Source organism: Apteryx mantelli, chromosome 19, assembly GCF_036417845.1.
Source record: "Apteryx mantelli isolate bAptMan1 chromosome 19, bAptMan1.hap1, whole genome shotgun sequence".
Classification (NCBI taxonomy): Eukaryota; Metazoa; Chordata; class Aves; order Apterygiformes; family Apterygidae; genus Apteryx; species Apteryx mantelli.
In genome coordinates this window covers 9,517,323-9,530,288 of record NC_089996.1, presented here as the reverse complement: position 1 = coordinate 9,530,288, position 12,966 = coordinate 9,517,323, and the positions used below count along the sequence as shown (strand labels likewise).

General features: G+C 45.7%; 1 long non-coding RNA gene across 1 annotated transcript; it reads left to right on the top strand.

Moving 5' to 3' along the window:
* Window positions 1–2,682: 2,682 nt before the first annotated feature.
* LOC136993705 (uncharacterized) lies at window positions 2,683–5,247 on the top strand. The gene is made up of 3 exons (XR_010886110.1): window positions 2,683–2,746; window positions 4,703–4,864; window positions 5,206–5,247. It is a non-coding gene; the product is annotated as an uncharacterized lncRNA (long non-coding RNA).
* The last annotated feature ends 7,719 nt before the right edge of the window (window positions 5,248–12,966 follow it).

Here is a 12,966-nt window from a genome sequence, read left to right as displayed (position 1 = left end):
TCTGTAGCCAAGTTGGAATTAATTCAATGAAGTCCCATCTTACCTGGATTTTCAGAATAACAGTTACTTAAGTTCCTTTTGGGTTTAAAATCTATGACTCCTACTAGGGTGTTCTCTCCCTCTTTTATTCAAGCCCTGCAATGTCCTACCTATCCTGGAGAGTTTTGGGAATGCCAGAACCATTCTCAATGACAACTCAAGTCGTTTTGGGAAGCTTCTGCATGTCCACCTGCAACAGTGAGTTAAAGGGACATCATGGGATGCTGCCCTTCCCAGCTGCCTGGGGGTGCTTGATGAGGAAAAGTCTAGCAGTAGTCAAGGATCATGCAAAAGCCCTCTCTCTCTCACACTCAGGATAGGAGGAGGGTGAGTTTAATCCCCTACTTTGCTTTTAAGTTTCCTCTGCAAAAGAATAGATCTTTACCTCTCAAAATGGGAAATAAATTAAGGACATAAGAACGGCTGAACTGGTTTATATCAGGGAGTGATCTAAACCAATATTGTGCCTCCAGCACTGCCAACAAGTGTCCACTGAGGCAACAGTAAGAGCAGACCAAATATATATGATGCTTCCCTCTAATACTCTCAAAGCCCTTGGCTGTTTTCAGCTCAGGAGTTTTTCAGAGCCTGTTGTGGTTTTCCATTTTCTTCTTGAACTCATGTAAACTTCATGCATCTGCAACAGTCTTTGGTGAGTGTTCTACAGGTCTAACCAGTTCCGTGAAAAAACACCTCTTTTTGTTTTGAACCTGCCTTTCTAACATCTGGTTCTTTCTTTCTTTTTTTTTTTTTTGACTGTTGCCAGGCACTGAGCTGATGTTTTTGTGGAACTGTCTATTATAACCCAAAGGTCTCAGTCTTAAGTAATGGTTAGCTCAGAGCCTGTCAGTTTATATCTGAAGCTGGGATTACTTGTGCATCACTTTACATTTATCTACAGTGAATTTCATGTGCCATTTTATTGCTCAGTCACTCAGTATTGTAAGGTCTTTCTGCATTTATTCACAGTTGGCTTTCATCCTCGCTACCTTGAATAACTTCATATCATCAGTAAGCTTTGTCATCTTTCTACTCAGGTCCTCTTTTAGGTCACTTATGAAACCTTGAGTTACATATCACAGGTCAGAGAACAGACACTCTGTGGAACTCCTGTGGTGACCTCCCAGTGTTATGAGGATTGGCCATTTACTCTTAGAATTGTTTTCTTACTTTTTAGCCAATTATATATCCATGTCAAGACCTTCCCTCTTATAGCATGATTGCTCAGTTTCCTTAAAAGTCCTACAACTTAATCAAAACCTTTTGGAAATCCATGTAGACTATATCTGTCAGATTGCCCATATCCACATGCTTATCATCTCATCTGAAGAACTCTAGGAGGTTTGTGAAGCAGGACCTCATTTTACCAAAGCCATATTGACACTTTTCAAATCAACTATTTATTCAGATGCCTACTAATTCTGTCCTTCATTACACCTCTGCCTAATCTGCCTGGGACAGACAGGCAGATGGGCTTACAGGCCTATAGATCCTTGCATGCAGCTTGACTCCAAACTGCTGGCCTCATAGCACACTATTGCTATAGTACTTGGCCTCCTGCTGTTGGTCTGGGATCATGTTGTGCAAGGTTATGTTCAAATACAAAACAAAAAGGTGGTCCCTGTCCCCAAAAGCTGTCAGCCTGACATAAGGAATGGGTGGGTAAGGACAGATAGGGGAGTGATAATGCAACTGAAGGGAAGGTGTGTAGCTCGTCCCCTGAACATTTTGGGGACATAAGCTGTGAGAATCATTCAACTTCAGGCTCCCTTGTACTCTGGAGGTTGTTCAGAACCCAAGTTGGAATCTTGAGGGATGTTTTATGGCAACTTTCTGTGTAATAGTCTGATCCAAAATGCCAGTGTTGGATGTCTTCAAAATTCAGACCAAGTTGGTCAGATTGTACCCTTGTTTCTTAGCAGCAACTCCCTCTGCTAGATCCTCAGAGAAACAATCTACAGGAAATCTGTCACAAGCCTCTTACAGAATGTCTCCTTCTTATACTCAGTGGGGCCATGGTGGGAATGTCCATCTCCCAGTACCTGCTGGAGAAGTCTCGTGTGGTGTTTCAGGTGAGGACCAATGAGCCCCTCCCTCCTAGAGGGGTCCCTCACTCTCTTTGTATTATTCATATTTTATGTTAAGTTCACTGTTAAATAAAGGGGATGGGAATAAGTATAATTGCCTCCCATTTCTTCTGTCAGCAAGAAGTACGTCACAAGGTGGCCGCTTCTCTTATTTGAATAAAATAGGAGCTCTCTACTCCAAGCAGGTTGAATTAAGCCACTTATTAGGGCTTACTGAAAGTTAAGTCTTTCCTCACCTAATTTTTCATGATGTCTGGAGTCTGGAAAGGGTCAGATATTGGAGCCCTGTGAAAGGAACTGCTCTTGGATGGAATGCTCTTAAGGTGTCAGTGAGAAATGCTGGAAACTTTTCAAATGACCCAGTTCTTGGGTGGTTTCTGCCCTCATCTTACTGACCTCAGAGTTTCATTGTCCACCTATTTGAGTGTTTGGTTTGTGGAAGCATGTATTCTCTAGGGTCCTGGAACTGGACTCAAGTCAATTCTATAAACTGTGTACCCTATTAGGCCCATGGTGAGAGGAACTACCATGTGTTTTATGAGCTACTGGCTGGGCTGCCTATGGAACAGAAAGAGGAGTTGTACTTGCAAGAGGCAGAGTCTTACTTTTACCTGAATCAGGTGAGTGAGGTGATGGTGCTCTGCAGCAGGTGATAAAGTGAAATTGCTGAGACATCACTTCTCTCTGATTAGCAGGGCCCTTTATGAGGCACCTGATAACTTTGCTTCTCTCCTGATGTGCCCCTCTCAGCACTATGCTGAAGTTTGCTCTGCTCCTTCTCACACTTGACCCAAGAAGGAATGCCTTGGTGTCTAATTTCCTATTTTTCTCACCCTTCATGGCCCCTGCTGCTCCCAAAGAAAGCCTTTTAAAAAAAGCCCAACCATCGTGTGGCCCCATGGCTCCACCTCGTGGTGTGGAAATCCCTTGCTCGTCACCTTTTCTTGCATTTGTCATTTATTACGGGACTGAAAAGAACATGGGGAATTTCTTTTTACCTTCTCCAAAACGCGCATGATTACTTGACTGAGTCAATGTGTGGAAAGTCTAAAACCACTGAAATAAACTTTTGATTAAGATTTATTTAAATCAGAAAATTGTTCCCCAGACTTTTGGCAAGTCATCATCTTGGAGCACGGTTGCTTTTGTTTGAGAATGGTTTCCATACCCAGGGAGTTCACAGCATCAGCAAGACATCTTTCCTGTTTCAGCTGTGTGGGTCAACTTTCCCAGGTGAAAAAAACTCTTTTATAGCAGTTATGGCCTTTTGAGGAACACTTGACAAGTGATTGCTATCATCTTTCCTTCAGGCAAGGAAGGGACAAGTAGCATTAATGACTCAAGAATGGAGGACAATTAAGGGCCCATCCTACCCAATAGATACTTATTAGATGATTGCTAAGGGCTAGAAAACTTACCTGCTTGAGGGGAAGTCTGTCTTGGAGGTTGGTAATATACCTTTCTCCACCACCTGGGAATAACCAAGACGACTATGCTGTTTCTGGCCTGGATCAGTGTTTCTGAGGTCTGCTGGCAAGGTTGTGTTGACGTATGCTGTGGAAAACTTGCACCTGTCACCAGCATTATCCTGCCAGAACCTGCTGGATATGGTGCTGCTGCTCTGTTAGGAGTGTGTTTTTTGTCAGCTCAGACAACACTGTTTGCAGAGAGGATGTAACTACCTCTGCAGAAAGATGCTCCTATATTCTCATGGGGATTTTCTAGTGGCAAAGGCTCTGTGTTGTAAACCAGGCCCTATGAGATGTGATGTTCTAGGTGATAGCTAACAGGAGTGTCTCAGCCTGCTGCAGAGAAGAAATGGAAAAAGATCAGATCATGTGGAAAGAAGTTTAGTAGAGACTGACAAAATCTCTCTCAGATTTCTCTTAGATCTCAGGCTTGGCAAGAAAAAGCCCAAGAGCTGCCTGGACCTCATTCTTTTCCTTATCTGAATCTGATGTCAGGTGGGAGCTTTCGTCAGAGACTGCTCTTGTACACAAACAGGTTCTACAGACTTCCTTGACCCAGGACCTCCAAGTGCTTCAGGATCACAGGTAGTTGTTAGGAGTGTCATTCTTGCAGAGAAAGGCACAAGAAGGATGGAAGTGATTTACCCATAGTGAAACTCTATGTCAGAGGCGAGACTATAACGCTGGACTGCTCTCTGTGTGTATAGAAACCCTTTGCCTTGATACATCAGGTTCTGGTACCATCTGAGGTAGTAACTCTGGCATGCCTCACCTGGAGGAGATTCTAGCATCCCCTCCCCTGTTGAGCTGCACTCCAGTAGTGGGTAAGGGGTGTCTGTGGGTGCCTATCTTGAAAGCATAATCAAAACACATCATCTGTGGGCAATAGAGATCTTGCTCTCAAAAACTTCAGGGAGAAAAGAGACTGGTCTTCTCTGAATGCTGAACTCCCACTAGTGGCAGCTGGTTGTGATGTCTCTGGTCTTTCTGTCTCAGCTGCCTCCAGCCCTTACCCCTGAAATCCTGGTCTGAAGCTTGCTGCTGGGACCTCAGCTTCAGCTGGGGGCAAAGGGGGCTGACTATGATTATTTCTCCCTTTTCTCTTAGGGCAGAGTGTGTGACATCCTGGGGAAGGAGGACAGTCAAGACTTTGTGGTCTTGGTGCAAGCTCTGGAGGGAATCAGCCTTTCAGACGATCAGCTGACCTCCACGTGGGCTGTGCTGGCTGCCATTCTGCAACTGGGGAACATCTGCTTTACCTCCTATGAGGTATGCTAACCCTTGGCAGCTTGGGATTGGGCTGCTAGTGCTGAGCATTGCAGTTGTCCCATGTGATGGGACCAAGGATGTTATTTTTGACTGAACATGATATGATCTGAAGACCATCCTGTTTCTAGCATATGAGGTTCCAGACTGACCGAGGCAGGGACAGAAGATGGGAGGCAACCAATGGGCAGCTGTTTGAGGAGCCAAAGTGAACCTAGATGGTGGTGTTCTGCCCAGGCTGTGACCTGTCTCTGTGCTGCTGAGATGCTGTCAAGAGTATTAGTTTTATCTGGCATCTGGTATCTAGTCCACAGTTGAATCTGTTGTTCTCCTCCATTATCTAGAAAGGATCATTTGAACATGCAGTCATTGCCAGTGATACTGAGATTCGGATTGTGGCCAATTTGTTGAGCGTCTCAGCAGATCTCCTGCAAAGTGCTGTCACTCACCGGGTCACTGTGAGTACCTCTGTGGCCCTTTCTCGTTCATCCTGAGGGATGACATGCTCTGTCATCAGAAGGGCTGCCACCTTGCAGGGTCGAAAATCTGGGAAGTAACTGTAGAAATAAAATGCTGTAAGATGGTTCCTATGCTGGATCAAGAAGGATGGGCTGAACCCCTCAAGGCAGCTCTGTCAGGGTGGAAAGATTGTAAAGTGGCAGAACTCGCATCTAGGAGGCTCTTCTCTAACATGACACGGTTTCAGGCCTAACATCTTGGCTAGTTGACTGCCCAACACAGATGTGGCAGCAAAATTCTGCTTTTATTTTTTCCTTTTTGGCACCTGGGGAAATTCTGAGGCCAAAAAGAAAATCCTGTAGTTAAGCTGGGCTAATTTTCTTGTGGATTTTCAAAAGAGAGGTATATTTGCAAGATAATAACAGTAAATCCCAGCTCTTTCTATGTGTCCAGGTGATGTCGTATGATCAGATCTTCACCCCTCTGTCTGTAGAAGGAGCCATTGATGCCAGGTAGTTCCTGCTGCTGTTTGTCTGGGTTGGTGAGATGCACTCAAGGGTGCTATCTCTGCTGTAACTGTCTTTACTCCCCTCTCCCTCTCAGGGACTCCATTGCCAAGACTCTGTATTACCTTCTCTTTGAATGGCTGCTGCTGAGGATCAATGAGTGGTTGGCTCCCTCGGAAACGGACTGCACTGTGGGCATTGTGGACATATATGGTTTTGAGGTTGCTTTTCCCATTCCTTTCATATTTTATGGGCTGCAAGTGCGTGTGCTAATTCTCTCCAGTCACTGCCAGAAATGGGAGAGAATCTGATCATGTCTGCAGAAAGGAGACAGTATTTGTACCATGTAATGTAAGTGCCTCTGTTGCGGGGGGTACTTCTCCTTCAGAAGCAGTGGAAAGGGCTCCTTCAGGAGATGATTTAACACATTTACTATAGATTCTTGCCATGAATTGCCATGTGGAGGAGCCCATCTCTCCCATGACTTTGTGGCATAGGTAGAATCCTAAGGCATGTACAGTTGGGTGGATTGGTGTGTAGGTGGAGTCCTAACTGATGTAGGCAGTTAAAAACCTAGTCTCAAATGGTGAGAATGGTTTCTGGTGCTCCCACCATCTCAGCCTTACATGTTTCATATCTTTACATGAAGTGACCAGTATGGTGCTGCATAAATAGTGCATATATCTGGCTTTCTAAGGAAGAGGAAAATGATTTGGGTTAAAATCAGACCAAACCAGCACTTTCAGTGAAAATGTGAATCTGACCCATTGTATTAACCCATTGTATTGAACACAGATCAAAACTGTGGTTTCAGCAAGTGTGCTGGAGTTTAGAAATCAAGGAGGTTATTTGTAATGTTAACAGGACACATGGTGATTTTGACTCCATGGTTCTGTTCTTATATAAAGAAGATTTGACAAAATCCCCAAAAGTTCTTAGAGTGTTTACTCTTAAACAAATTCCTGTAAAAAGCAGCTTGGAGTCCTTTCCTCACAGCCTGTGTTCTGCTGCTCTGCAGTAGCTCAGGGAGCCAGATCATTCGCTAACCTGTTTTCATGGACCAAACCCAGAAGAATTTCTGATATAAATAAGCTACACTGATGGAGGGAGCTGAATGAGGTAACTCTTAATGAATCACATTTTAATTATTGCTGATGCTACTACTAACATAGAAAAGAAAAACATTTTTAACACAGTTTTAATCTGTTCCCATTTGTTCCTGAAGACTTGAATGAAGTTGGAAATATGTTCACACAGTCTATTAAAATGTATTTTTTTCATGTGCTTCAGCCTGAGTAAGGCTTCCTAACATGAGTAAGAGTTAGTCCAGAATCCACTGAAGTTTCTGAAGAAATTTGCACTGATCCAGTATGTTTTAGATCAGGCCAAGGATAGGAGAGTTGCAGGGATTTTTGTGAGCAAAGGCCTTGCAGATGAGACTTTTTGAAACTGAGGTTAGGGTTGCATGTAGAGTTCTCAGTCAGGAATAAGTCCCCTTGTGGCATGCATAGACCCATGTTCCTGCCTCAGTGAGCTTCTAGGGGCTTCGCAGACTTGTGAGCAATAAATAACATGCAGAACGAGCATGGAGTGGTATGTGCTTGTCAAGGCCCGTGAGTCTTATGCTTAGGATTCATGTTAAAGTCTATGCTTGGACTGGTGCACACTGAGAATGATAGCACATATACAGGTTGGGGTGTGCATCCAAGAGTATATCTCTCTTCGTGCTCCTTCACAGCTTGTTTTGCCTCTTGCTGTTCAGGCTAGTCAATAAACCAGGCTGAGAGCTTGCAAACCAAACATAAGATGATTTGGATTTCTCAGCTTCAATACCACTTATTGATTAGAACAAATTGCCTGGACTGGGGGCTCAGATCAGCACTAGCTGGTGCTGTGTGTTATGCCCAAAAGGCACAGCCTTCTAGGAGGCTGCAGGTTGGACATGTAATGCCTTTTTGTCTTTGCAGGATCTAGGGGTGAACAGCTTAGAGCAGCTCTGCATCAACTTTGCCAATGAGCATCTTCAGCATTTTTTCAGCCAGACTATCATTGCCCAAGTGGAGGTAAATGGAACTCATGACAGCAGATGAGGGGCAGCATGTTTGGAATGAGCTTGAGACAGCAGCAGCTGGAGAGTGTCCTTTAATGGGGAAGAATGAAACTGAATGGACTTGGCCCTGTTAAGCAGTACTCATGGGATCCTAATCCAAAGAAAGCTGGCTATTACCTTTTACTAATTTGGTAGTAAATTAAGAGAAAGAGAGATTGTTAGTGCCTTCTTCCTCTTACAGATTTTATAAGCAACTTGGTCAGGATCAGGGACCTCAGTTGGTACTCCTAAAGCCTGTTCTGATAGATTCGTTGTAGCATTTTGCTCACAACTTCACAAGCTCCTGGAAATAGAAGCATATTTATCAGACTTGTTGACTTTCATAATTCCCTTTATCTTATTCCAACTAGAAGCCTTTCTCCTTCAAATTAGGAAAATCATTAGTGGATTTAAAAAGTTTCATAAGACAAGAATAGATGATTCTAGGCAGGTTTCTAACAGCAGGGAAACACTAGCTTCCTGAAGAGTAAACCAAATCTGTTTGTTAACTCCTTCAATTTGTTCTTGTTTTCATGGCTGGATTTGACTAGTTGATCTTTAACATGCAGGAGGAATATAGCCAAGAGCAGTTAGTTTGGATTCCTATTTCCAAGATGTACAGTGAGTCATGCCTCGATTTCATTTCTGCAAAACCCCATGGCATCTTGCGTATCTTGGATGACCAGACTTCACTGCCTCAGGTGAGGAACTCTTCTTATCTGATCCCTCTCACGGGATAGATATGGCAGGGTAGTTATACCCATTAACAAAGGTATTTGTGTGTTTACAGAGGTGTTACGTGTTTCTACACGTAACAGTGTAGAAACCTTCAGTTTAGCAGTGACTTTTTGTCCCACAAAATATGTTGAGTGGCAGGAAACATGTTTATCATCTCCTTTTCAGGCCACTGACCACACTTTCCTCCAGAAGTGCCATTACCATCATGGAAACAGCCCTTGGTACACCAAGCCCAAGCTACCTCTGCCAGTCTTCACTGTGAAGCACTATGCAGGCCCTGTCACCTATCAGGTGAACTCTGTGGACTGGCAGGGGGTTCTGAGCAGTGGGAGCAATGGGCCAGAGTGGAAGCATGCTGTGGGTGTCCTGATGGACCAGCTCCGAGTGCTGTGAACAAGACCCTCTCTTTGTAACTGTACATCCCTTTAGACTGTCAGTGTATCAGGAATGAGGAGAGACAACCAGGTCTGGCTCTGGCAGAAGCAAAGTAGGTAACTGGAATTACCTACTTTTTGCTCATGCAAGAGCCCTGGAAAGCCAGGAAAGCTGGTGCTGCTGAAGAGGATGAAGTGAGACATCAGAGCCTGTCTGGCAGTGTCTTCCACTGCGAGGGGAAAAAGGAGCAATCCCTCCTACAAGCAGCAGCCACTTTCCTCTCCACTCTTGGTGGCAGCAGGAACAGCAAGCCTCAGTCTCTAGCACTTACCCCCAGCTCCCCTCTCCAGCTGTCTGTCTTAAGTCAAGGTGTGTGTAGGAGAGGCGTTTGCCGGTCTGGTTTGTTGATCTGTACTGTGCATTAAATCAGGCTTTGCCTTTGCAGGTCCACAAGTTTCTTACTAAAAACCGTGACCAGCTGCGTCCAGAGGTGCTGGATATCTTCTCTCAGAGCCGCCTCAAGGTACTGTAGTGGATGAGGATGAGGATCTTTGCTTCAGGCACCTAACAAGCCCCTCATGGCTTTCATATGAGAAGCAGAAGGAGCCTGATCAGGCTTGGGGAGAGCCTGGAGGAACTGTGAGAAGATTTGTTCTGCTGAAGGGCACTTGGGAATTCAGCAAGTCCCTTCTTTGGCTGCAATTAATGCATTTTATATATAAAACTTACAGACTGCCTCAGGATGGGGGTCCTGGCAGTGCTGGGAGCAAGGGAGAATGATCCTCCAGTTTCAGATAAAAGGGACTGTTCTTTCCATGTAGCTGAGGGAGCTTTGGCTGTTCCTCTGTGTCTTTCCAGTTGGTGTCTCACATTTTCCAGAAGGCTAAGGCTGCCTACAATCAGCAAAGGGAGCTGGGGGCCAGAGGGAAAGGGCTCAAGCCTCAGGCTTCCACCTTGGTGTCCAAATTCCAGCAATCTCTGCAGGACCTCACAGCCAAGCTGAGGAGGTGAGAGATGCTGTTATGGTGCCATCCCTACTTTGGGCTGATTGCTGCACCCAGAAGCTTCCCCTCCTTGGTTATTTTGGGATGGATTGGAGTGAGTTCTTGAGCAGGGGCTGGTTGTGAGCTGCTGAGGCAGAAGGAGAGGCTGGTGTTGTGTGTTGGAGAGAGGTGTCTTGGAAAGGTGGAGGCTCTGTGAAGTCTGCCCAAGTCAGCACAGAGAGGAGGCTGGTGAAAGGTTCTTCCTTTCTTCTGCTTTACAGGAGTCATGCCTTCTTCATTCGGTGCATCACCCCTAATCCCAAAAAGGTAAGGCAGCATCCTGAGCAGCAGAAGTACTCCACTCCTCTCCAGCACCTTGCCTGCCACAGCTGGGGTTAGGGCTTTTATTTTTTCAATCGATAGCTGAGACTTTTCTTCCCCTTCTTTCTCTCACGCCCATCCCTGTGGCTGTGTGAGCTGACCACATGCTAGGGGATAAGAAGCCAGTGTCAAATGGGGACTCAAAGGATTCGATGATTAGTGTGTCCTGTCTCTGTAGACCATTGGAAGATCTACCTGAAGACAGGACAATAGAAGGAGCCCCTTTCTAAGCACCCAACCCTCTGTCTCCTTTCTTTTTTCTTTCCTCTCCCTTTTCCCATTTTTAATTCTGTCTTATGTCCACAGCTGTCAAATATCTTTGATGTGGAGTATGTCACTTGTCAGCTGAGGCATTCTGGGATACTGGAGGCCATCCACATTAGAAAGGAGGGATACCCATTTCGTTTTCCATTCCAGAACTTCCTAGCCAGGTAGAGTGGTTTATTGGCTTGCGATTCCACTCAAGGCCTGGGTGGACTTGTCAGCACATCAAGATTTGTTCTTTGGTGACTATAGGTAGAGCCCTGACTTCCCTTATATCAATGTATTGTCTTCCAGGTATGGAGTCCTGGCTGCGAGAGGACATGACTGCTTGGAGGAGAGGGAAGCCTGTGCAGCAGTGTTGTCTCACGTGGTGGGGAACCCCTCCGAACTCTATCAGATTGGAGTAACAAAGGTACTGCCTATAGAGAAACTCAATCGCACAGTTCCAGCCATCTGTTCACTGGGTATCAATGGAGAGTGAGCACCTCAGCCTTTCTGCCCAAAGAGGGAGAGCCCTGCATGCCTCTGCCTCCATTTTGGTTTGCCTCTTGCCGTTGGTATGAAGGAGAGATTTTTAGTGACTTGGATGGAAAAACAGGAAATGCTGACTCCAGGTTGTTGTAGTAGCAGGGCCAACTCCTTGGTCCAGCTAGTGTTCCTCAATGGAGGCCTGGGCTTCTTGCTTCCCTGTCTGCTAACCGCCATCACTCCCTGATGGCCTGCTCCTGAACTGTCCTCCAAAAATACTTCCATCCCTCCCTCCTGTCTCCTGTGCCTAAACCTCCTGCCCTCCCCAATGGAAGGCAATGCACTTCCCTTAGCAGGGGATCTTATAGCCAACAAAGGCTCCAAGGAGGTGAACCAGCAGCTTTTTATTATTGATCACTCCTTAGAGAAGCTGGCAGCTTCCTTGTGGGTCAGCAGCTTCTCCCTTTGCCCAGGTGTTCCTGAAGGAGAAGGCCAGGCAGCTGCTGGAGAGACGGTGGAACCAGAGACAGAGCTGGGCCATCGTTACCCTCCAGCGGAACTTCCGCCGCCTCCTCCACCGCAGGCGCCTCCGCATCCTCCAGGAAAAAGTCACGATCATTCAGGCTCACTTCCGTGGTTATCAGGCAAGGTCAGGAGTCAAAGGTCAGGCAAAGTCTGGCCCTTGTCCTTGCTTAGGATGACAAGGTGAGGATGTGCCTGGCCAGGCCCCTGGGTGGGGAATCCTGTTGGATGAACTCTTACTGGAATGACTGGAGCTCACTGGAGCCCAGTGGGCTGTGGAGGCAGTTCCTGATGAGGACCAGGCTTAACAAGGGAATACCACATCCAGATTGGCTGGTTACATTAACCTTATGTTTGCCCAATACTCTTGAATTGAGTCCGCAGTTTGCCCAAACTTGTTGATATTTCCTTCTCATTTGCAATTCTTCTCTTTCCACAACCCTTTAGGAAACAATACAGGAGACTGAAGAAAACTTTGATGCAATTTAAGGTCATGATTTTAATCTCCAGACCCTTTGTTCAAAGGAGGATGTACTGCCAGGTAACAGCCCTGTTCACAGAACTTGTACTGCAAGAGCTATTTCTGCCCTAGGTAGAGAGTGGGTGAGGCCAGGGCAGGGCTGGCCTTCAAGACAGTTTATTGGAAGTGAGGCAATGATGTGGTAAAACTGTCTTTCACTCTCTGACTGAGATAAGTGTAGTCAAAAGAAGCAGTCACTGAGACTGGAGCCTTCTCTCTGTAAACAAGGTACAGAACCGGCAAAGGCAGTACTTCTGTGAGTGTGAGCTTCTTTAGGTTGCCCCACACAAGACTTGAGTCTGTTCCAGCTCTGGACTCCAGAACTGCTGTTCTGCTCAACCTGTAGTGAGTCATTCATCTTGCTCTTGCAGTTGCCCAGTTTAATTTCTGGTGTTATCCCAGATAGTGACTGAAATGCAAGATTTCTTCTGTCCACTGTGATCCTTCACTGACCTCCTACAGCTACTTCAGTCTGCTGGAGTCCTTAGCCTTTTGGAAATCAGCCAGGTTCATAGATGGGGTGAGAATAGGATGGCAGTGGTTTGGGAAGATAGAAAACTGTCTGCAGGAAGGAGCTATGATTCTGTTGAAAGTGTTGAATATGTTTTGCACAAGCTGCTAAAAATAAAATTGAAAATAGGGAACCAGACCACTCATGGTAGCAGCTAGCGTCCCTGTAGCTGGCAGCTTCACAAGTTAGGGAGGGAGGAAAGCAATGCGGCTGCTGGCATGACTAGTAAAGCACAGGAAAGAATGTTCAGGTCAATGTTGTTGGAAGACTCTGCAGAGGTGCCTTCTGC